Source organism: Pristis pectinata, chromosome 9 (genome assembly GCF_009764475.1).
Source record: "Pristis pectinata isolate sPriPec2 chromosome 9, sPriPec2.1.pri, whole genome shotgun sequence".
Classification (NCBI taxonomy): domain Eukaryota; kingdom Metazoa; phylum Chordata; class Chondrichthyes; order Rhinopristiformes; family Pristidae; genus Pristis; species Pristis pectinata.
This window is the reverse complement of record NC_067413.1, coordinates 16926190-16949937: the sequence shown is the minus strand read 5'-3', so window position 1 is coordinate 16949937 and position 23748 is coordinate 16926190.

The window sequence follows — 23748 nt, the reverse complement described above, 5'->3', positions numbered from 1 at the left end:
TGTCCAGATTAAACTCCATCTGCCATTTCTCAGCCATCCCTCTAACTGATCTGTATCCTGGTGTATTCTTTAACAACCTTTTTCTCTATCTATAACGCCACCAAGTTTTATGTCATCTGCAGACTCACTAATCAGCCCATCTACATTTCAGTCCAAATCATTTATATATATCACAAACAAAAGAGGTCTCAGCACTGATTCCTCCAGAACACCACTGGTCACAGAACTCCAGACAGAGGAACACCCTTCCGCCCTCTGTCTTCTACTTCCAAGCCTATTTTGAATCCAATCTATCAAATTACCCATATGCCTTAACCTTCTGGATCAGCCTACCGTGAGGCACCTTGCCAAATATGATGGAAGGGAGGTAATTAATGGTGCAGTTGGCAACTTCTTTGGCCCACGATGGTTGGGCCTAAGAAATTGCAAGAAGAATGCCTGCAGCAATGATCTGAGACGAGAAAGATCGAACTTCAACAAGCAGAACTATCTTTCTTTCTGTGAGATATGACTCCAGTCATTGAAGGATTTTCCCTTGATACCCATTGACTTCCAAATTTACCATGGTTCCTTGATACAACGTTCTTCTGTCAAGTTCTGCCTTGACATCAGGGATGGTCACCCTAACTTCACCTCTGGAATTCAGCTCCTGGATTCATGTTTGGACCAAGGTTGTGATGTGGTCTGGAGCCAAGTGGTGCAGGTGAAACAGAACCTGAAGGAGGAGGTTATTGGAGAGTAAGTGCCACTTGTCAACTTCCAGCACTTTGATCATTGAGATTAAGCTGCTGGATGGTAGCTAGAGAAACAAAGGACTGCAGATGCTGGAATCTAGGTGAAAAGCACAATAATGCTGGAGGAACTCGGCAGGCAGGCAGCATCCGTGGAGAAAAGCAGGCGGTCAACGTTTCAGTTCAGGACCCTTCTTCAGAACTGAAAATAGGAAAAGGGGAAGCCCAGTATGTAGGACAGAAAAGCAGATCAATGATAGGTGGACAAAAGAGGGAAGACAGGGTGGGCACAAGGTGGTGATAGGTAGATGCAGGTAAGAGATAGTGATAGGCAGGTGCGGGGGAGGAGGGGAGGGCAGACCCACCGGGGGATGGGTCAAAGGTAAGGAGAGAAAGGAAAAAAAGGAGGGTATAAAAAAGAGAGCTAGGGTAGGAAAGGGAAGAAGAGAAGAAGAATGGTGGGGGTGGGGGGGTTGTGGAGAAGTGGGGTGGGGATTACTTAATGTGGGAAGAATTCAATGTTCATGCCGTTAGGCTTCAAGGCTCCAAGATGTAAAATGAGGTGCTGTTCCTCCAGTTTGAGCTTGGAATTCTCCTGGCAGTGGAGGAGGCCGAGGACTGACATGTCTGTGACGGAGTGGGAGGGGGAGATGAAGTGACTGGCAACAGGGAGATGCAGATCACAGTTATGGACGGAGTGCAGGTGTTCTGTGAAATGGTCACATAGTCTGTGTTTGGTCTCATCAATGTAGAGGAGGTCACACTTGGAGCACCGAGGGGTAGCTAACTGGATTGGATTTGTCCTGTTTTTGTGGAAAGAACATGCCCAGACAGTTGTCCACATTATCAGGTAAATGCCAGTATTGTAACTGTATTGGAGAAACTTGGCAAGCTCTGGAGCATTAGTCTTCAGCACTACAGCTGGGTTGTTGTCCGATGCTGTATCCAATGGAATGGAGTGAATAGCATTTGCAGAAGACTGAATTTTGTGATAGAGGGGACCTTGGGAGGTATCTGAATTGGATCATCCACTCAGTACATCTGATTGCACATGCTGTAGTCTTGTTTTTTGGACTCAGATGCTGGCTGCCTACTTATGTAACATGGTTTAACAGCTTTAATTATTTGCATCTGTGAATCTTTCTCCAGCAATACAGAAACTCCTGTCAATCCATATTCTCATATCGGACTTTCTACATTGTCTTACATTTTGCTTTAATGCATTGTACAAGTACTGTAAAAAAGAAAGGGAAGCACTTGAGAGGAGAGTGTTGTCATTCTGCAGATAACAATCAGGAAATGGCAGTGCTTTTTTATAAGTACTGTCTGTCAGTATTGAAGGATAGCATAGTAGAGGTCTTGAAGTAATTCACAGTGATGTGAATTATATTACAATGGATTAAAAAGACATTTTATATGTCTTAATTGTGCTAAATGATGGCAAGCAGCCAGGGATTGACAGGTTACCCAATTGTTACATTACTAGACTAATGGAGAGAGGCCTGCAATATTGGTCCAGAGACTTTAATTCAAATTCCATCACTGCAGCTGCACAACTTAACTTCGAGTAATTGAATAAAACTCAAGTCTTTCGAGGAATTATATCTCCTGTCCTCATCTAGAGTGTCCAGAATGGACCAGACCAAATCCACATGTGAGTCCAAGCATCAGCAATGTAGACAGCTGTCCCAGACAGCCATTCAGTTCAGGGGGCAATTAGGAATGAGCAATAAATGCTGTCATCACCAATAATATTCACATCCTGTGACTAAGTATGCATGTGGAGAAATGGTAGATGTCCAAGAATTTATCTAAGCAATTTTCACCTAACTGTAGACTGGGCAAAACAATTTGCAATAAATGTCAGGGATACTAAGAGGTATGGAGGAGTCTTAGAGTGCAGAACATGTCCTCAGTTCCCTGAAGGTGTCAGGACAAGTGGTGGTTAAGAAGGGATGTGTGTCCATACTGGCCACTGCATGGAATATACAAAACAATGAGACTCTGTTGGAACTGTATAAAACAGTGGTTCTCAACCTGGCATGGATGAGAATACAAAATATTACAAGGGGTTTATTTGACTTTAATAATATTAAAGCAATTTAGTTAGGAAGGTCATAAAAAAGTGAAAATAAATAAAAATGTACCTATCTGATACACTGTCTGCCCCAGACATAGAGCTGTTATTAGAAATACAAGGCTCCTGATTTTATTGTGATTAAAGTGATCAGAGAGGAAAGCCTCACATAGAAACACAAAACAGAAACACAAAACACAAATATAACACAGAAATAGGTCCTTCAACCCATGGAGCCTATGCCAACTATCAAGCACCCATTTGCATGATCCGTGTATTAATCCCTTCTTATTTTCCTTACCTTCCCATCAATTTCCCCCAGCTTCTATCATTCACTCACACAGAGCAAGCAATTTACTGAGGCTAATCAACCTACCAACTGAAGTACTTTATCCTATACAGAAAAGGACTGAACATTCAGCACTTATCCTTCATAGACAATATATTCAGTTGCACTTCTCCTTTGTGTGTCAGGTTGCATTTATTCATTTCCACTGTCAGTGTATTTTCTGCATCTTCTTTTGATGTCTAAATATAATCAATGAAATCCCTTGCAATAAACCTTCAGCTTGACAAGCATAATGTTACCACTAAGAGTCAAGTCACATTTATCACAAAGACATATAGTAAGCCTTTGATTTTCTAGGCTTGATCCATTTATCTCCAAGTAGCATCTAAAGCAAATGCAAGCCTAGGATTAAGGCAGTGTTTTGTTACTGGTATAAAACTCAGACAGGTGTCAGAGTATGCCAAGTACAAACTTGGAAATTTCATCTGCATGCGAAAATAACAAAGTTGAGTTTATTGTCATATGCACAAGTATATGTATGCACAGGTGCAATGAAAAACTTATTTGCAGTAACATCAGAGGCACATAGCATCATATCAGCTTCATTCACAAGGAAAACATAAATTATACACAATTTTTACAAGAACAAACACAATTAGAACAAAATAAAACAAAGTCCATTTTAGTGCAAAGTGACCAGAATGGTTATAGTGTTGTTAAACTGTAGTGGTGACTAGGGTTTTGCTGGTTGGTTCAACAAGGGAAGTAGCTGTTCTTGAACCTAGAGGTGTGGAACTTCAGGCTTCTGTACCCCCTGCCCAATGGTAGCTGCAAAAAGATGGCATGGCTTGGATCTTTGACGATGAATGTTGCCTTTTTGATGCAGCGTTTCATGTAGATACTACCAATGGTAGAGAGGGATGTGCCCGTGATGTATTGGGCAGAGTCCACTGCTCCCTGCAGCTTCCTACATTCCTGTGCATTCAAATTGCCATACCAGACGATGATGCAGCCAGATACTTTCAACAGTGCGTCTGTAGAAGTTTGTTAGAGTGTTCAGTGACAAACGCACCTCCTAAGAAAGTAAAGACGCTGGTGTGCTTTCCTTATGATTGCATCTGTGTGTAGGTCATCCAATGTATTATCGACCAGGAATTTAAAGCTGCTGACCCTCTCCACAACCAATCCCCCAATGTAGACTGGCATATGTTTGCCCTCCTTTGCTTTCCTGAAGTCAACAATCAGCTCTTTAGTTTTGCTGACATTGAGAAAGAAGTTGTTGTTGTGGCACCACTCAACCAGGTGTCCCGTCTCGCTCCAGTAAGCTGACTCCTCATCACCAGTAAGGTCCATATCTGACAATGTAAAAGATAGTTACTGTCTATTGTGCTCAAAATTCAGGTTCCTTAGTACATAGAAAGCAAATAAATAGTTAACATATTGAACTCCTCAGAACCCAGAAACAGCTACTTCTACAGATTCAGTCCTGCTGAGGATACCTCCTAGGTTTCAGTGGTCTTAGCTTGTTCTATAAATGATCCAAAGTCTTTTGAATAGCTAACTCCTGAACACCCACTAATTTCAAAATCTGTTTTGAGGTTAAACAATGGAGTCTCTTGTGATTCGGATCTATTCCTATGTCTTTCAACACTTATGTTTGCAGTCTGCAAAAGGCAGATTCTACATAAGATATGGGAAACTTTGAATCATAAACAATTTCGCTCCATCATCTTATAAAGTCGTACAGGACAAATGTGATAAGATTCCATTAGTTCAATTAACTTGTACATATATCGACAGAATGATACAACATAAGATGGATGCCATACCTTCCCACATCAGTGGCTTGTACCAAACTTACTGAACTCCTATCCGGATGCATCACAGTTCGGTATGGCTACTGCTCTGCCCAAGACTGCAAGAAATTGCAGAGAGATGTGGACATAGCTCAGTCCATCATGAAAACCAGCTTTTCCTCCACAGATTCTGTCTACACTTCTCACTGCCTTGGAAAAGCAGCCAACATAATTAAAGACCTTTCCCATCCTGGACATTCTCCCTTCACCCCTCTCCCATTGGGCAGAAGATACAAAAGCTTGAAAATATGCACCCTCAGGGCCCAGGACAGCTTATATACCATTGTTTTCAGACTCTTGAACAGACCTCCTGTACAATAACATAAATTCTTGACCTCACAATCTACCTTATCATAGCCTTGCACCTTGTTGTATACCTGCACTATACTTTCCCTGTAACTGTAACACTATATTGCTTTTCCTTTGTACTATTTCAATGTACTTATGTTGTGAAATGATCTGTATGGATGGCATGTAAAATAAAGTTTTTCTCTACATCTCAGTACATGTGACAAAAATAAACCAATTACCTCCCTTGCAACCTACAGTCTTGGGGATATCTTCCTCTTGCTAAGTGTCCCATGTCTTTTTAAATTCTTACCACACATGACAAACTTTCTGGAATCTGTGACTTAGAAAAGCAATCATAGGCACAGAGAAGTTTTTGTATTGGAATCTGCTTTAGTTATTTTTCTCATTCAAAACAATCTCAGTTTAGTGATGTTCACATCCTGAGACCCCACGAAGATGAAAAATCAGTGTTTGGTTGCCACACAAAGGCTAGCTGAACTCTGGCTATAGATGATAAGGAAACTGCCCAGTAATGAGATGGGTAGTATCTTTTCAGTTTTGCTTCAAAAGTAATTACATTTGGTGCTTGCTTCAATGTTGCCAACACTAAACACAGCTTCGTTGTTCAAATCTCCGCAAACAGGATTGTATATTTGTACGTGTCGATTGACACTTCGACTCAATAAGAAAATGAATATTTTAAACAAAGGAGACCTCCAGACAAACTGCTCTCATTAATTATGAATTCGAGGGAGCAAGATGAAAAGCTTACATTGCCAGACTATTCATTTCAGGGATTTTGATTATTAATTCACAAAGAGAATTGAATAAAAAATATTCAAAACATATTATAAAAATTGGGAGAGGTGTGAGGAGAAGGGAGAAAGTAAAAAAAAATCAGGCCATAAGATTCCTACATCTAGAAGTGGGATCCATGTAGCACTTTTTTTTCAGTGTTACATGATGCAAGGTCAATTATACCTGGAGTTTTTATGGTGATATTGTACTAATTACTAAACTGTTTTAGACACTTCTGGTCACAAACAAAAGCAGAAAATGCTGGAAATGCTTACTAAATCAGGCAGCAATTGAAGAGAAAAAAAATCTGAATTATTGTGACAGGTGGATGACCTTACATCAGAACTGGTCAGTTCTCAAATAAACATGAAAGACTTATTACCTGAAATTGTTGAATGCAATATCGAGTCCTGGCTGCAATGTGGTCAAACAACTTCTATTCATGATCAAAGTAAGCAAGCCTGATAGAGACACAAGAGACTGCAGATGCTGGAACCCTGAACAACAAACAAAATCCCGGAGGAACTCAACGGGTCAGGCAGCATCTGTGGAGAGAAATGGACGGACGATATTTCAGGTCAAGACACTTCATCTGGACTGAGGTAAGCCTGATGTTTTCCCAGTACTATATGGACACCTAATAACATCTATCATCATGCAGCACATATTGTAGTTCCCGCTAGAGTAGCTCAAAGTTCCAGACAATGAACTGTCCCAGGATGATTAGAAACAGAACATAGGAGGTTCAGAGCAGATCTAGCTTGCTTTACTAGCAATTTAATGGAATAATACTGATCAGCTTAGACCCTACTTAGACACCTCCCAAGCCCATATGGTGTGCCAAAAATCCAGGAGGTGCTTGTTGCAGAGTTTAGCTCCAGAACGATTCTTTCAATAGGGCTAATGTTACTGGAGACTTTGGGATAGAAATGGCAGGAATCAGAGAGGCTCAGGATGATAACATTGTTTATCTACAAAGACCCAGAGCATATTTGGGAACACTACATCATAGCTGGACCTCTCTGATGAGCAACGTCTTCACCGGTTCAAGTCTTCTAAAGCTGCAGCAAGTAAGAAAGTATGTGAAGGTTTGTGGGACCAGTTATGTGCAAGGGTCTGGACTGCTGTCTCTTTTGAACACTTGCTTTTTAAGTGGGAAATGAACTGGCAGGAGCACCTCATACAACAATGTTTCAGTGCACCAAAAAAAAAGAAACGTGCTCTCCAATTTCTAAGCAATAAAATCAATACGGCACAGAAGGGGGGGCATTCAGCCCATCACCTGTCTGTTCCTCTCAGAGAAATCCTATTGATGCCATTCTTTTCTCACAGCTCTGAAAATTACTTTCCCTTTAATTGATATCCTGTCCCCTTTTGAAAGCCCTGACTATGTTTCTCCACCTCGACCAGCAGTAAATTTCAAAACATAGCCACTCTCTATATGAAAAAACTTCTTCTCACATTACCCCTGAATCTTTTCTGCTTCACTTTACATCTGTGCCTCCTAGTCCTTGAACCATCTGCTAATAGGAACAGCTTCTCCCTTGCTCTTCTCCAGGTATGATCGCCTACATCTCTACTTAATTTCCTCTCAGCCTTCTTTGCTCCATGGAGAATAACCCAGCTTCTCCAGTCTAATCTTATAGCTGACATCACTCATGCCTGGAACCATTCTAATAAATCTTTTCTGCACCTTCTCTTGCGTCCTCATATCTCCCTAAAGAGTGATGATCAACAATGGATGCAGTACTGTTGTGGTTTTTCCAGTGTTCAGGTTCAACATAACGTCCCTGTACCACTATTTATGAAAAAAATGAAAGTATCTCTACTCATGAAGACTGGAATAGGCTATGCCTTTCACTAATAGAAATATCTGCTTTGTTAGATAAATATAAATATTTGCAGATTGCAAAACTGTAATAAAATGCTTGGCATAAGACAGTTGTATGATGTATCACAAGTATTTAATTTATTGGGTTTCTGTTACTCTTCAAAATTACATGTTTCATTGTTAAATGTAAATGCTTCCTTCATTTTGAAGAATCTCTATAATTGTTTGCTTTGGACCTATGTTCTGAAACATGTCATTCCCCAAATACTTGAGTGGTTATAGAAGTAATTCACAATTTTGTTGTAGAGCTGGTTGCCAACATCATATCAGTATATGCATCAAGGGGGTTCATGCCTGCTCACCCAGGTCAGGACAAAGGCAGAGACTGAGAACTTGGGTGATCAAGCATTAGTTGAGATTGGTTGTTGACAGCAAGCATCACATTAGTCCACAACACCACCTTGGCAAAGAAACAGCAGCATGGTCCAGGACAGACATTCGAATGAAAGTCCAGAGACATTGCAGCCTTCATCATCTGCTTTAAGCCTGCACCACCACCACCACCACCACATGTTACATTCAATCTCTCCTGGTCTCCTCTCACAGACCTTCCCTCTTGTTGTCTTTGTCCCTCAGTTTCTCTGCAGTTTATATGTTTTTTTATTGCTATATTTTCCCAGCGACATCAGCTCTGTTTCTCTTTCCACAGATGCTGCCTAACATTCTGAATTTCCCGACATTTCCAACTTTTATTTCAAATTTCCAGCAACTGCAGGATTTTAGTTTTGAGACCTTTTATAATAATAACTGGTTACAATAATGGCTGTTTTCACCCTATGTTTAATCCCTTTATCTTTGCAGCTTCCTCAGTGGAAATCAGGTGGGATGTTTTGTTGGCAGCCAATCTGACCTAATAATGCCTATTTTACCCCCAATAAGTTGAAAATCATGATTAAATCAGCAGTCCATTGTACGGACTGTGACCCATGACCCTGGGATTCTTTGCACCCTAAATTTTTTCTGAAAATTCCCCTTCAGCAAATGGTAATAAGCCACTTGCCTATCTAATTACTTCAGTCCTCATGCTAAACAGGTTGTGAAGGGTAGAATACAGCACAGAGACACAACACAAACTGGCCACAAAATTGTTTTCAAACCATTTGTCATTATTATGGTCATTATTTTAAGGCTTCAAAGCCACATTTTTATCAAAAGTACAGAACTCTCTGTTGCAGGATTGAGACAGGTTTGGAAGCAATCTGCTTACCCTATTTAATCTCTTGAGAACACCAACTCAAAACTGCATGTTCAAGTTGCTTATTTCAAGAGGTATTGGTATTGATTTATTATTGTCACTTGTACTGAAGTACAGTGAAAAACTTGTCTTGCATACCGATTGTACAGGTCAATTCATTACACAGTGCAGTTACATTGAGTTAGTACAGAGTGCATTGAGGTAGTACAGGTAAAAACATTAACAGTACAGAGTAAAGTGTCACAGCTACAGAGAAAGTGCAGTGTAATAAGGTGCAAGGTCACAACAAGGTAGATCGTGACGTCAGAGTCCACCTCATCGTATAAGGGAGCCATTCAATAGTCTTATCACAGTGGGGTAGAAGCTGTCCTTAAGCCTGGTGGTACGTGCTACCAGGTTCAAAGCTTGGCTCAATCACTCTTCTTAGAAGCAAAATACAACTGTTACCGATCTGCAAAGAAACCTTTGAGCATTCTCAATGCAACTAAATTAGTTAAAATCTCTGTCCAGTGACCTATGTTGACTGTGATCTTTTATCATCTGACAATTCTTATATTCTGATGCAGAATACTGAAAATGGGTGTTGGATAATAATTTTCATGTTCAGCTAGTGTGGGCTTGAGAAGTTGGAAGTCCTCATTAAATCAAGCAAGATATTTGATGTTTCATAAATTGTCAGACCAGCAGTCTGAAAGGCAATGGAGTGGATTTTGCACAAACAATGTATACATTTCTCTCTCTCTCTATCTCTCACCATTTTATTAGTGGAGTTTGATGAGGATGATGAGGAGATGGAGGAGCTAAGTAACTGCAAACATAAGACATTCCAGCAGAAAACCTGGGACCAAAATAACAAATGCTGGATGAAGAGGGTGCAGGAGGTCCAGTTACTCACCAACAGCCCCATTAAGGCTGTCAATGGTCCAAACACCAAAGGCCCCACCCCAATGATAATCAATAACTGAGGTGAAGTTTTCAAAGACAATGTCTTCTGGAAAGAATATTTCAAAGGCATCCTCAACAGCGACTTTGTCCTTGATGTAAGTGCCCTTGCCTCCATATCACAGGAGTCCATTGGATCCAGCCTTGCAATGACTCCTGACAAATCACAAGTCGGGAGGGCCATATCCCAATTAAAAAATAAACTAGGCCTCAGGAGCAATTGGTATCCCCGCTGATTGGCATTGAAGAGCTTCTGTCACAAATGCATTATCTCATTGTCCATTCTGAGAGGGGGAAGAGATATCAAGGGACCTCAAAGATGCCGTAATCATAACCATCTTCAAGAAAAGAGACACATTCAGCTGTGGAAACTGCAGAGCTTCCCTGCTGCCTGACACGGGGAAAGTCATCAGCAGGGTCCTTCTTCACCATCTCCACCAAGTGACCAAAGAGCTGCCCATGAATTGCATTCATCCTCAATAAACTGTTAGTCTCCATTAGCTTTGGTGGTGGTCCCATGAATATTTCTCCAAAGGACAAGGTATCTCTAGATATCCCAGATAATCTTCCTTTACCCCAAAACTACTGAGTTTTTTGAAACAGAAACAGAGAGGGTAGACAATTCTAATGCAATAAATTATTTTCAAAATTATTTTGAAGATTAGGGAAATTATGCTAAATCTGTATCGAACCTTGTTTAGACTGCAATTAGGACATGTGTACAATTCTGGTTGTCATAGTAGGAATAGGATAAAGAAGCAATGGATGAATGATCAGAGTTGATTTACAAGGATGATACCAGAAATACATTTTGGGAAATTATGAACCAACTGGATCTCTTTTCTCTTGAGAAAAGTCTCACCCAACAGAGGTCCCTAAAATCATGATAGAGTAGATGCAGAGAGAATATTTTAACTTTGGGAAAGAGCACACCAATATAAGATGATCATGTGACATCCAAAGAGTGATGAGAATGTGGAGGAGCCCATCACAGGGAGTAGTGGAAGCAAATAGGATACACACATTTAAAGAGAGATTGGCCATGCATATGGGGAAGGATGGAATAGACGCTTACACTGAGAGATTTAGATGAAGAAAATAGGAGGAATCTTCTGTCTAACTAGTCCATGCAATAACACTGGCATAGCCTAGTTGGACAGAATGCTGTACATTCCATAAAAAGGCCTCTTTCTTTAAAGGATTGGGAGACAAGCAATTTGATGCTTCCCCCTCTGTCCTAATTCCAGTGCCCCCTTAACCTAGCTATCTGTTGGAAACATGGATTGCTTATTCATGTCCCTGACTGTCCACTTCCGATTCAGCCACTCCAATTGCAGTCTCTGCTTGAGGCAGGGGTCAATTTTTAACGTTCTTGCCTTGGTGAGTGATAATGCTTTTATGTTTGCATTTCTCACGTCTCATTAAATTGCATGCATTACTGAAGGGCTAAGGTTTCTGGCACCTAAGTGCACAATGGTTGCATCACACTTGAAAGTTACTTCCCTGCGACATCACCAGAAATTGCCATGGATTGCCTGTACTGCACCATTTGTGTGCATTTTCCTTGGAATTTAGAATTTTTGGCCATTGTCTGAGTATTTTATGTTGAGCAATCTGAATATTTATAACGTAATATTGTTGTAATAACAGACATTTTTTTACAAACTGTAATTAACACAACCCAACATTTTAATAAAGATATCGAGAGTTTATTTTTCATCCTTTTTTTGTTGAATTCTATGACCATTATTTTCTTCCTACAACTGGCAGACCTTTTGAAATCAAAGTTTCATATTGACTTCTTGTTTGACCTTGCTTAATGGCTTACAATTTTGAATTTCATAGAGGTACTCCATGATGTTCAATCAAATCTTCAGTTAAAAAAGTTAGTCTAAAAAATAATTCTAATTTTGTTGATCAGAAACAACAAAACATAAATCTTAATTCTACATCAATGATAAAAGAGATAAAAAGTCACTAATTTAATTAAGTTAGGAAAAAATCTACAAAATATCTACTGTTGTATAATACATATTACAAAGGAGACTTGAAATCAATATACTAGATTATGCTACAAATCTAGCTGATGGAACATCACTCAGTCTGGGGAGAAATACCAGTCACATTCCATAATGTCATTTTTGAAACCCTTTCACAATGGGAATGTATTGTTACAGAAGATCCTATAAATGACTGAGACTGCAGAATCAGATAAGGAGACCTTAACAGAACTAATTTACTCTCCAAGGTAGAAGAACAAGAATGTAATTGTGAACATAATTGACAGAGACAGGAATGAATGTGTAAACTAGTAGAAATAGTTAGTATAACTAATCAATAAACCTTAATAGATCTGAAAGAATTGACTCCCTGCCCACCAAGCCCACAGATGAACGGAAGAAACGAGGACAAGCAGAGAAATGATAATTTGTTCAACAAGCTGCATGGTATTTTCTGCAGGTTGAAGCCTTGCTTGTAAACCAACCCATGAAATAACAATGCTTCATATTTACACATTTATTTCGTATTCTACAATTTTGCATTTCATATTTTAAATTTGATATAATACTTCTTTAAAAAATTTTGCTTTGTTAAAAGACACAAAATTCCCAATAAAATCTCTACTTCAGACTACTTGATTTGGTGGATTGAAAAGAACAGTAATTTAAGACACATATAACTATTCTAAGCAATACTGCTTGCAATCTGCATTGCACCTAAATTACAAAATCCTCTTTAACCCCTTCAACCAAATGGACTGATGGAACTGGATTCCTGAATGTGGTTTGATATTAAGAATTATTTCTAATAGTTATTTCCCTTTTAGTTGGCATATTAATGTAAAATTGTTTGATTAACTATTGTTTGTTTTCCGTGGAAATGCCCCAGTGTTGTATCTTTGCCAAAAATTCAGGAGAAAATCCCTTTTGTTTTTTCCCCCACTTTATTAACTTTGTTCCAAACTATTGGTTGGGTTTTTAGGTAGTGAGTTTGTTTCTTTATTCCAGATCGTACTGCGACACCACCCATTGGATTAGAGGTACACGTATCAGCCATGACCTTGCGGAAGCAATCGTGCCTCAGAGTCAGATGTTCAAGTCCCACTCTAGAGATTCAGACACAAGATTTCGAATGTGCAGTACTGAAGGAGAGCAACACTTTCTGAGCTGTTGTCTTTCAGCTGGGATCCTCAGCAAAGAACACGTTTGCCCTCTCAAGTAGATGCAAAGAATTCCACAGAATCATATGAAGGAAAACAAGTCCCCTATCCCCCATGTTGTGGGCAATACTAATAGATCCCTCAAACAACATCCTAAAAACAGATGACCTGGTTATTATATCATTACTAATTGTGGTAGCTTCTGTGATAAGGCCTCGGGCAGATCAGCCATGATCATATCAAACGGCGGGGCAGACTTGAGGGGCTGAATGTCCTAATCCTGCCGCTATTTCCTTCTGTTCTTGCTGGGCATATACCAGCTGTTCCATTCCCTGCAATTCGACATGCTTTAAAGGCTATAAAGCAGCTGGTAACATACTGAAAAGAATGTGCAAGACAGTATATAAATGCGCTCTTTCTTTCTTTCTTTCTTTCAGTGATAGCTATGCCTTTAATTATATAAGACCTGGACTTTGAACACTGTCCCTAAGCATCTTCACTTCCACACCTCTTTATCCCCCTTAAGGCCCATTTCTTTATCTCGGCTTTTAGTCAGCTTTACCAGTGACTCGTTCTTTACTTCAGCAACCTTTGCTTAGATTTAACTTCTGGGTTGCTTGCAGATTTCCCTATGTTAAAGTTGTGAGTTGTTGTTGTAGTTATGTATTGATAGCTAAGTTAATCAGAGCTGATGTAGCTTCTATGGTTCATGTCCCTCTTGTTATCTTCTCAGTAAATGCTGGCTGATTCTCCCCACACTCAATATGTTGGCCAGATTGTACACTTGTGAAATTTCTCGTTCCCTGAGTTATTCTGCTGAGTTAGTGGTTTACTAATCACAGCTGATAGGCAAAACCTCAGGGGTATTTGAATAAAACTTTCCTTGTCAGTACATATTTGGGCTGGAATTAATCAACAGGCTGAAGCTCTTCTGTACGATCTGCTGCAATTTTAAAGTCCAGGCTTAAATTTGGGTGTTTTTTTGAATGTGCCACATGGCCATGCAAGGTTTTAAATTGGGGTCTAAAATATGACCACTTGGGAGGCACCAGAGAGATAATAATTTGCAGGACCATGGGGGAAGAGTAGGGAAATGAAACTGACTCACCAAGTTTTATCAATGCACCATAGAAAGCATCCTATCTGGGTGCATCACGGCTTGGTATGGCAACTGCTCCGCCCAGGACCGCAAGAAACTGCAGAGAGTTGTGGACACAGCCCAGCGCATCACAGAAACCAGCCTCCCCTCCATGGACTCTGTCTACACCTCTTGCTGCCTTAGTGAAGCAGCCAGCATAATCAAAGACCATATCCACAGGGTCATTCTCCTCTCCATTTCCATCAGGCAGAAGATACAGGAGCCTGAGGGCACATACCATCAAGGACAGCTTCTACCCCACGGTGATAAGACTATTGAATGGTTCCCTTATAAGATGGGATGGACTCTTGACATCACAATCTACCTTGTTGGACCTTGTTCCTTATTGTCTACCCGCAAGGCACTTCCCTGTAGCTGTGACACTACTCTGTATTCTGTTATTGTTTTTACCCTGTACTACCTCAATGCACTGTGTAATGAATTGATCTGTATGAATGGTATGCAAGACAAGTTTTTCACAGTATCTCGGTACAAGTGACAATAATAAACCAATACCAATACCAATGAGTGCCTTGCTCAAATAGGAGCAACTCAAGCTCAATGGACTGAATGGTGCATTTTTATGATTATATGAATGTGGGCCTCATTGCCTAGTGCTGTCAATGTGATTGTGGCTCTTAATTGTCCTTAATCTTGTTGTACAGTTTGTGTACTGCCTTATTATGGAAGCCCCCCAAAGTCTCCCAGAGAGCAAGAATTACTTATATCTCAAACAGCTCTTGCCCAACAAACTTGACTGAGGTTGTGGACAAACAGGTGTTACTTACATGAGCTTCCAAAAGGCTTATGATAAAAGACTGTTAGTTATGGTTAGCACTCATAACATTAAAGACAATGAACTAGGTAGGAAATTGATTTCGGGGGCGGGGGGGTGGGGGGGGGGATACTCAGCAGGCATTCATACTGATAATTGATGACTAGTATTGACCTGAAAGGATCAATGTCATGGCTACAAATATTTGCCATAAATATAATTAATCTAAATGATGAGCCAATATCCAGATGTGCCAATGATGCAAAGACCACTAGCATTGTACCCATATGAATGGACAACTCTCTATTGACAGGAGCAGCACAGTGTTCACAGCGCCTGACTGCCCTGACGTCCACCATAATTAGCACCTGAGAAGAGAATTTTGGCTTCTTTACCCAAAAACACAAGGATGAGTTTGATGAGAATAAGTAAGAGATCAAGGAGCTAATTAACTACAAACTCAAGGTATTCATGGATTGGAAAATAATGCATGTGATCCAGTAACTAGCCAATATCATGGCATGTGTGCGTACTTCAGTGATGCCTGACCCACCTATGGCTCAGCTGTTAAAGGTCCACCTTTGTGATAGCTGAGAATGGGGAAAGCTCATCAAGGACAGAAAGCAGTCAGAGCCCACCAGGTGGAGCACCTCGAAGAACTCCTCAATCACTGCACTGTGCTTGACACAAGTGTCCTTGTCTCTATCCTCCAGCACAATATCATGCTCAGTATTGCCACCTCCTTCAGACCAACAAGCAATTAAAAAGCCTTTGCTAATTGAAAAACTACAGGGTTTCCAGACTAACAGTATCTCTGCTAAAATTCTAAATTACTTCAGTTGAAAGTTCACAGTCTTGTCTCCTTCATCTTGGAAGAAAAGGACATGCCAGAAGACGTCAGAGATGCTATAATGGCTAACATCTTCAAGGAAGGAGACTAATCCAATTTTGCTTATCATAGTGGGGTCTCCATGTTGTCTCCCTAAGGGAAAGTCACCACAAGTGTTTTTCTCCTCTGTTCTCCTCCTACAAGTGGATAAAGAGCTGTTCCCCAAAGTATGGATTCCTGCCATCAAGGGACACTATGGACATAACCCACCCTGCACAACAACCCCAAGAAGAATGCAGGGAGAAGCATGGTCTTTTTTGATCTTGTTCTATCAACCAAGAAGGACTGTAGGGAATCCTTCTCAAATTTATCTGCCCTCAGGGATTCATTGGTACCTTACATCTGTATGTGATGGCATGCAAGCTGTCATTCTCACCAATGGGTCTACCAGCTGCCCAAACCCAATGCAGACTGGGATCAAGCAAAGCTGTGTCATCACTACAACCTTTTCTCACTCTTTCTCACCACAATATTGCACCGTGCATCCGAACAAAAATTCCCATTGGAGCAGTGCTAATATACAGGCCAAATGGAAAACTATTCAACCCACATTACCTCCACTCTAGAACCAAGGTCACCATAACCTTTACCATTTAGTGCAAGACACAGATGGGGCTTGTATATTTCAGAGACCAAGCTCTAGGTCACTACCAACTCATTCACTGAGCAATGGGAGGATGAGCTTTACATTAAGCATGTCTAAATGAAAGGTCAATTGAGAAGTGGTTGGGTCTAGTGGTGTAGCTGATAGATTAAACTCCATTACATTGATAATTCATGCCAAATCATTAAATTTCTTTCTGCAGTGCATCAGTTTCTTAGAGATATGACCAAGGCCTGGCATTGATTTCCTCCTCTTGATGCCAAGCTGAGCATATGTATTGGGGGTCTCTCCTACTGGGCAACATGCAGAAAAGCATTGGGAAAAAATTCAAGGTAATCTGGGAAAGTCAACATGGGTTTATGAGAGGAAAATCATGTTCGCCCAATTTATTGAAGAAGTCAAAAACTGCTGGAGGATCTCAGTGGGTCAGGCAGCGTCTGTGGAGGGAAATGGACAGTTGATGTTTCAGGTCGAAACCCTTCAGCTGGTTGCCAGAAGGCATTTGATATTGTGCCACATCAAAGGTTATTGTGGGTTATTAAAGCTCATGGTACAAAAGGTTAGGCACAGTGTGAATAGAGGATTGGTTGGATAACAGGAGACAGGGAATAGGCATAAACGTGTCTTTTTTCTGCTTGGAAGGATAAAACAAGCAATGTGCCACAGAGAGTCATGCTTTTTGTAATTTATTGGGATGATTTGAATGAAGGCATCAAACGTATGGTTACTAAATTTTCAGATGACACAATTGTAAATAGGAAACTAAGTTGCTAAGATGACATAAAAAGTTACAAAGGAATATAGAGACATAAGAAAGACTGCGGATGCTGGAAATCTGGAGCAACACACAAAATGCTGGAGGAACTCAACAGGTCAGGCAGCATCTATGGAGGGAAATGAACAGTCGACATATCGGGTCGATACCCTTCATCAGGACTGGAAAGAAAGAGGGCAGAAGCCAGAATAAAAGGGTGGGAGGAGGGGGAGGAGCACAAGCTGGCGGGTAATAGGTGAGTCCGGGTGAGGGGGAAGATAGGTAGGTGGGGGACGAGTGGGTGAAGCTGGGAGGTGATAGGTGGGAGAGGTAAAGGGCTGAAGAAGATGGAATCTGATAGGAGAGGACAGTGGACCATGGAACAAAAGGGAAGGAGGTGAGAACCAGAGGGGGGAAGCATAGAATAAGGGGAAGGATCCACCATAACAGTCAGAATCTCCTGGTGGCCAGCCATTTTAATTCCACTTCCCATTCCCACACTTACATGTCTGTCCATGGCTGCCTCTGCTGCCAAGTTGAGACTAGATGCAGATTAGAGGAACAACACCTCATATTCTGTTTGGGTAGTCTCCAACCTGATGGCATCAACATCAATTTCTCTAACTTCTGGTAACCACACCCCTCTGTCCCCCCTCCCACTTTGTTTTCCCTTAACAGTCTGGCCCCATTATCCCTTCTCTTTCCCCTCCCCCACGCACACAACCTGCCCATCACCCACACCTTCCCCCCTCTGGTTCCCCACCTCCTTCCCTTTTATTCCATTGTCCACTGTCCTCTCCTATAGTTTCCATCTTCTTCAGCCCTCTGCCTCTTCCACCTCCCAGCTTCTCACATCATTTCCACTCCCTCCCCACTCCCCCACCTACCTTTCCCCTCCCTCACCCGGATTCACCTATCACCCGCCAGCTTGTGCTCCTCCCCCTCCCCCCACCCTTTTACTCTGGCTTCTGCCCTTTTTCTTTCCAGTCCTGATGAAAGGTCTCGGGCCGAAATGTTGACTGCTCATTTCCCTCCATAGATGCTGCCCGACCCGCTGAGTTCCTCTTGCATTTTGTGTGTTCCTACAAAAGAATATAGACAGGTTAAGTGCAAAGGTTTGACAAAATGAGGATAATGTGAGAAAATGTGAAATCGTCCATTTTGGCATGAAACTCATAAAGGAAACATATTATGTAAATGGTGAGAGATTGCAAAATTCTGAGATGCACAAGGAACTGGGTGTAGTGCATGATTTTTAACGCAGAGATGTCGAGATTCCCAATAAGGTAGTGAAAGGTTACCATGGGCAGATGGGAATGTGGAGCTGAGGTTAAAATTAGATCAGTCATGGTCTTCTTAAATGGCAAAATCAGCTCAAGATCCCAGTATCATACTCCTGCTTGTAATTCATACGCTCATATCCCAGCATAGTTGTTATGTTATTCAATAAGCAGGCAAAGTTCTGGACCACTGATCCACAGACATGAATTCAAATCCCATGTTGGCAACTTGAGAATATAAATTCAAGTAATTAAATAAATCAGAAATAGTAAGCATGCAACTACTGGATTGTCAGAAGGAAAACCCTATCCGGTGCACTAGTGATTTCACAGAAGGAAATCTTATTGGTCTAGCCTATATGTGACTCCAGACCTATTTGATTTGGAACTGCTCCTCAACTCAGTGCTAATTAGAGCTGGACAATAACTGTTGGTACTGCAATCAATGTTTATATTGCATGAACAAATAAATAAAAATAACTAATGTTTTACTGGGCAAAATGCTGGCCAGTATTTCCACTTCTTCTCATGAATATACTTGGCATACTGTACATTGAAACTAACCACTAGATCAGTGTGCATTAGTTCATGGCAGCCCCATAGAATGGTGGAATCTCATATACAGTATACTCAACCCTGACTAATCCACCTATCTGCTCTTTGTCTTTTAACTCTGCATCTGTGGACCTGGGTTCTGAGGATTAGGTTTTTGAATGTCTTTTAATTCATGCTTGACTGCATAACAAACAGTTATCAACTTTCTGCTCAATCTGAGAAGGTTGTAAAATAAACTGTTATCAACTCTTGGCCAGGCTAATGAGAACAGACAGCTCACAGCCTCCTTTTCAAACTGACAGGCATACCATTGTCTATCCCTGTTGAAACTAAAGAAAACTAAAATTTTTCAGCCGTACCCGACAGAGACTTTATTTATACCTGCCTCATATCAAACTAACTATTATTATACTTGCAAGCACATGGAGACCCACAATACAATTTTGTCCATATTGTAGCTTAGCATCTTAACATCTTACTTCATTTTAAACATTATAATTTACATTGCATTAGTCATATATATTTTCTAGATATAATGTTTCTGATTATCTACTATCATGCCGGTACCTAAGAAAAATAAGGTAACGTGCCTTAATGACTACCGTTTGGTGGCTCTGACATCCACCATTAAGTGCTTTGAAAGGCTGGTCGTGGCACGCATCAACTCCAGCCTCCAGGATAACTTAATTTCCCTACGTCTGAAACGGTTCCCTGGCCCTACAATCATCGCTGGAGCATCTGGACAGTAAAGACATCTACAGTATGTTAAACTACTGTTTATTGACTACATCTGCACCTACAATACTATATTTCTAAGCAAATTCTTCTCTGAACACCTAGGTGTTGACCTGAGACAACACGTACCTTTGCAACTGGATCCTTGACTTCCTGACTGACAGACCGCAATCAGTAAGGAAAGGCAGCAACCCATCCGCCATGATTATTCTTGACACTGATGTCCCACAAGGCTGTGTCCTCAGCCCCTACTCTACTCCCTATACACTCACAGGTGTGTAGCCAGATTCTGCTCTAACTCCATCTACAAATTTGTAGATGACACCACCGTAGTGGGCTGAATCTCAAATATCGATGAGTTGGAGTCCAGGAAGGAGATAGAGAGCTTAGTGACATGGTGTCATGACAGTAACCTTTCCCTCAATGTTAGCAAAACAAAAGAGCTGGTCATTGACTTCAGGAAGGGGGAAGTGCCCGCACTCCTGTTTACATCAATAGTGCTGAGCTCGAGAGGGTTGAGAGCTTCAAGTACCTAGGAGTGAATATCACCAATAGCCCATCCTGGTCCAACTGCATAGATGCCACAGTCAAGAAAGTGCACCAGCACCTTTCCTTCCTCAGGAGACTGAAGAAATTTGACATGTCCCCTTGGACCCTCACAAATTTTTATAGATGCACCATAAAGAGCATCCTATCCGGATGCATCACAGCTTGGTATAGTAACTACTCTGCCCAAGACTGCAAGAAACTGCAGAGAGTTATAGACACAGTTCAGAACATCACAGAAACCAGCCTTCCCTCTATGGACTCTGTCTATACTTCTGCTGCCTCGGTAAAGCAGCCAACATAATCAAAGACCCCACTCTCCGGGGACATTCTCTCTTCTTTCCCCTCCCATTGGCCAGAAGATACAAAACTCTGAAAGCACATATCACCAGGTTCAAGGATAGCTTCTATCCCCCTGTTATTAGGCTATTGAATGCTCCCTTAGTACGATAAGATGAACACCTGACCTCACAATCTACCTCATTATGGCCTTGCACCTTATTGTCTGAATGCACTGCACTTTCTCTGAAATTGTAACACTATTCTTCATTCTATTGTTTTCCCTTGTACTACCTCAGTGCACTGTTGTAATGAAGTGATCTCTATGGATGGCATGCAAAACAATGTTGGTATTGGTATTGGTATATTGTCACTTGTACCGAGGTACAGTGAAAAGCTTGTCTTGCATACCGATCATACAGATCAATTCATTACACAGTGCATTGAGGTAGTACAAGGTAAAAATAGCAGAATACAGTGTAAAATGTCACAGCTACAGGGAACATTATTAGTAATACTTAGTGATATAGAATTTAAATTTAAAAGTGTAGAACCATTATAGTAATGAGTAGATCTGCAGAGAGCACCTTGCAACATGTCACCACGCTCTGGCGCCATAAACCAATTTACTAATTTACCAATTTTAGTTTGCTATTCAACTTTACCTTAAGCAGATCAACTCATTTTTCTCATTCTGTCTTAAAATGTGGAAGGGAGATTATTAGGTCCATCGAGCCTCTGCTGACTCTCACAGCATTCTTGTCAGCCCCATTCTATAGAGTTATAAAATCAAAGAGATACAGCACAGAAAAAGACCCTTCGGCCCATTGAGTCCTCACCAACCATTAGCCCTACTTATTAGCTCATAGTCTATTCCCTCACGTGCTCATCAATATCCAATTCTCCTGCCACCTATCTACAGTAGGGGTAATTTACAATAACCAATTAGCCTACCAGCATGTCCCTTGGGATGGGGACAAAACCAGACTACCCAGAGGAATCCCACACAGTCGGGGCATGAATGTGCCAATTCCACACAGATAGTACCCAAGGTCAAGGTTGGACATTGGTTGCTGGAGCTGTGAGGCAAGGACAATAGCTCTGACTCCTGTGTCAGTGTGCCACCCTTAACCTGACTCATTGGGTAAAATCCAACAGGAAAGCAGAACAAGCACTCTGCCATTTACGTGTGAAATGAAGATGCACATTTCCATAATGACTTTATTAGGTAGTTGATTAATCAATTCCAAGCAAAAATCAAACTGCTGGAAGAACTCAGCAGGTCCCTGCATCAGGACGTCTCAACCCGAAATGTCGATTATCCCCTTGTCTCCACAGATGCTGCCTCGTCCACTGAGTTCCTCCAGCAGTTTGTTCTTTGCTCCAGATTACTGCAGATCAGTCTCCTGTGTCTCGATTAATTAATCCCCACCTATTCTGTGTCATTTTTGTTGGGTAGAGAAGGAAAGAGCTAGGTGGAATAATTTAGCTGGGCTTCAATGACAGAGACATCTTCATGAAATACAACTATTCATTCTGGTGTGATTGAACTGATATTTGCAATACGAAGACTGATCAATAATTTACCAAAGCATGATTAAAAATGTTAATTACAATGATGAAAAAATGATCGCTAAAGCGCACATGATAATTGTGTTGTGCCTGGAATCAATAATTCAGTGCAGTATGATTGAAGGAGCATGATTAAAACAAAACAAAGGTTCAAAAGTAAAGTTATTTCAGACAAACTTGGAATCAGAGCAACTCACTTACCCAGCTGTGCTGGTCTCTATTTGAAACATATAAAATCTTATGGGGCTTGACAGGACACAGGTGATGTTTCTCTGGCTGGGGTATCTGGAACCAAGGGTCGCAGTCTCAGAATGAGGGTTCAGTTATTTGGGAGTCAGAGGGTGATGAACCCATGGAATTCTCTGCCTCAAAGGGCTGTAGAGGCTCAGTTATTGAGTATTTTCAGAACAGATCACTAGAATTTTATATATTAATGAAATGAAAATATATGGAATTTGTACGGGAGAGTGTTGCTGAGGTAAAAGGCCAACCGTGATCTTATTGGTGGAGCAGACATGAGGGACCAAATGGCATTCTCCTGTTTCTATTTCTTATATTTTACTAAGGTGAGGGAACAGAATGACACTCCTCTGAAGAATGAAGAAGCTGCAGTAATGGGGAGTTTAAATACTCAAAGACACAAGCAAGAGATCTTGAAATGTATGTGTAAAAGACAAATACCATCCAAATTATGCAAAGGAAGGAAATGGAAGCCAACAAATTGTATTTATTTGGAATAAAATCAGATTTATTATCACTGACTTATACCATGTGAAATTTGTTGTTTTGTGACAGCAGTACAGTGCAAAGACATAAAATTATTATAAATTACAAAAATAAATAAATAGTGCCAAAAAAGGAATAACTAGATAGTAGTGTTCATGGGTTCAGATAAATCGTAAATGCTTCAGTCATTACAATAAAGTAAACCAGGGTAAATCTGAATCATTACTAGAAAGGTGGAATTACCAGGGATTTCAAATGTTGCAAAATGCATTGAAGTACCAATACCTGGATGATGATTGCCCTGCCTTCAATGTTCACTTTTCCCTTTGTAATGTTGGGACTACCTGATGACTATCTGTTCACAGCAGACCAGTGCCCTATTACACTTACAGTGCAATCACTCATTTGGGAACACACTCCTGTTTACAATTTTACCCAAGCTCATGGATTTATAGATCATTTGAAAGGTTGGCCCATCTTCTGCTAATACTCACTGAACAGATCACAACAAAGAATTGTCTCTTGGTGGTATTAACTATTGAAACCTGTGGAACCAAACCACTCTAAGGAGAGGCCAGTCATGAGAAATTGCTGGAATGAATTGGTAGCAACCTCTGGAAACAAGGTGGTCCCAGTTAAATATTACACTTTCATATAATTCCCAC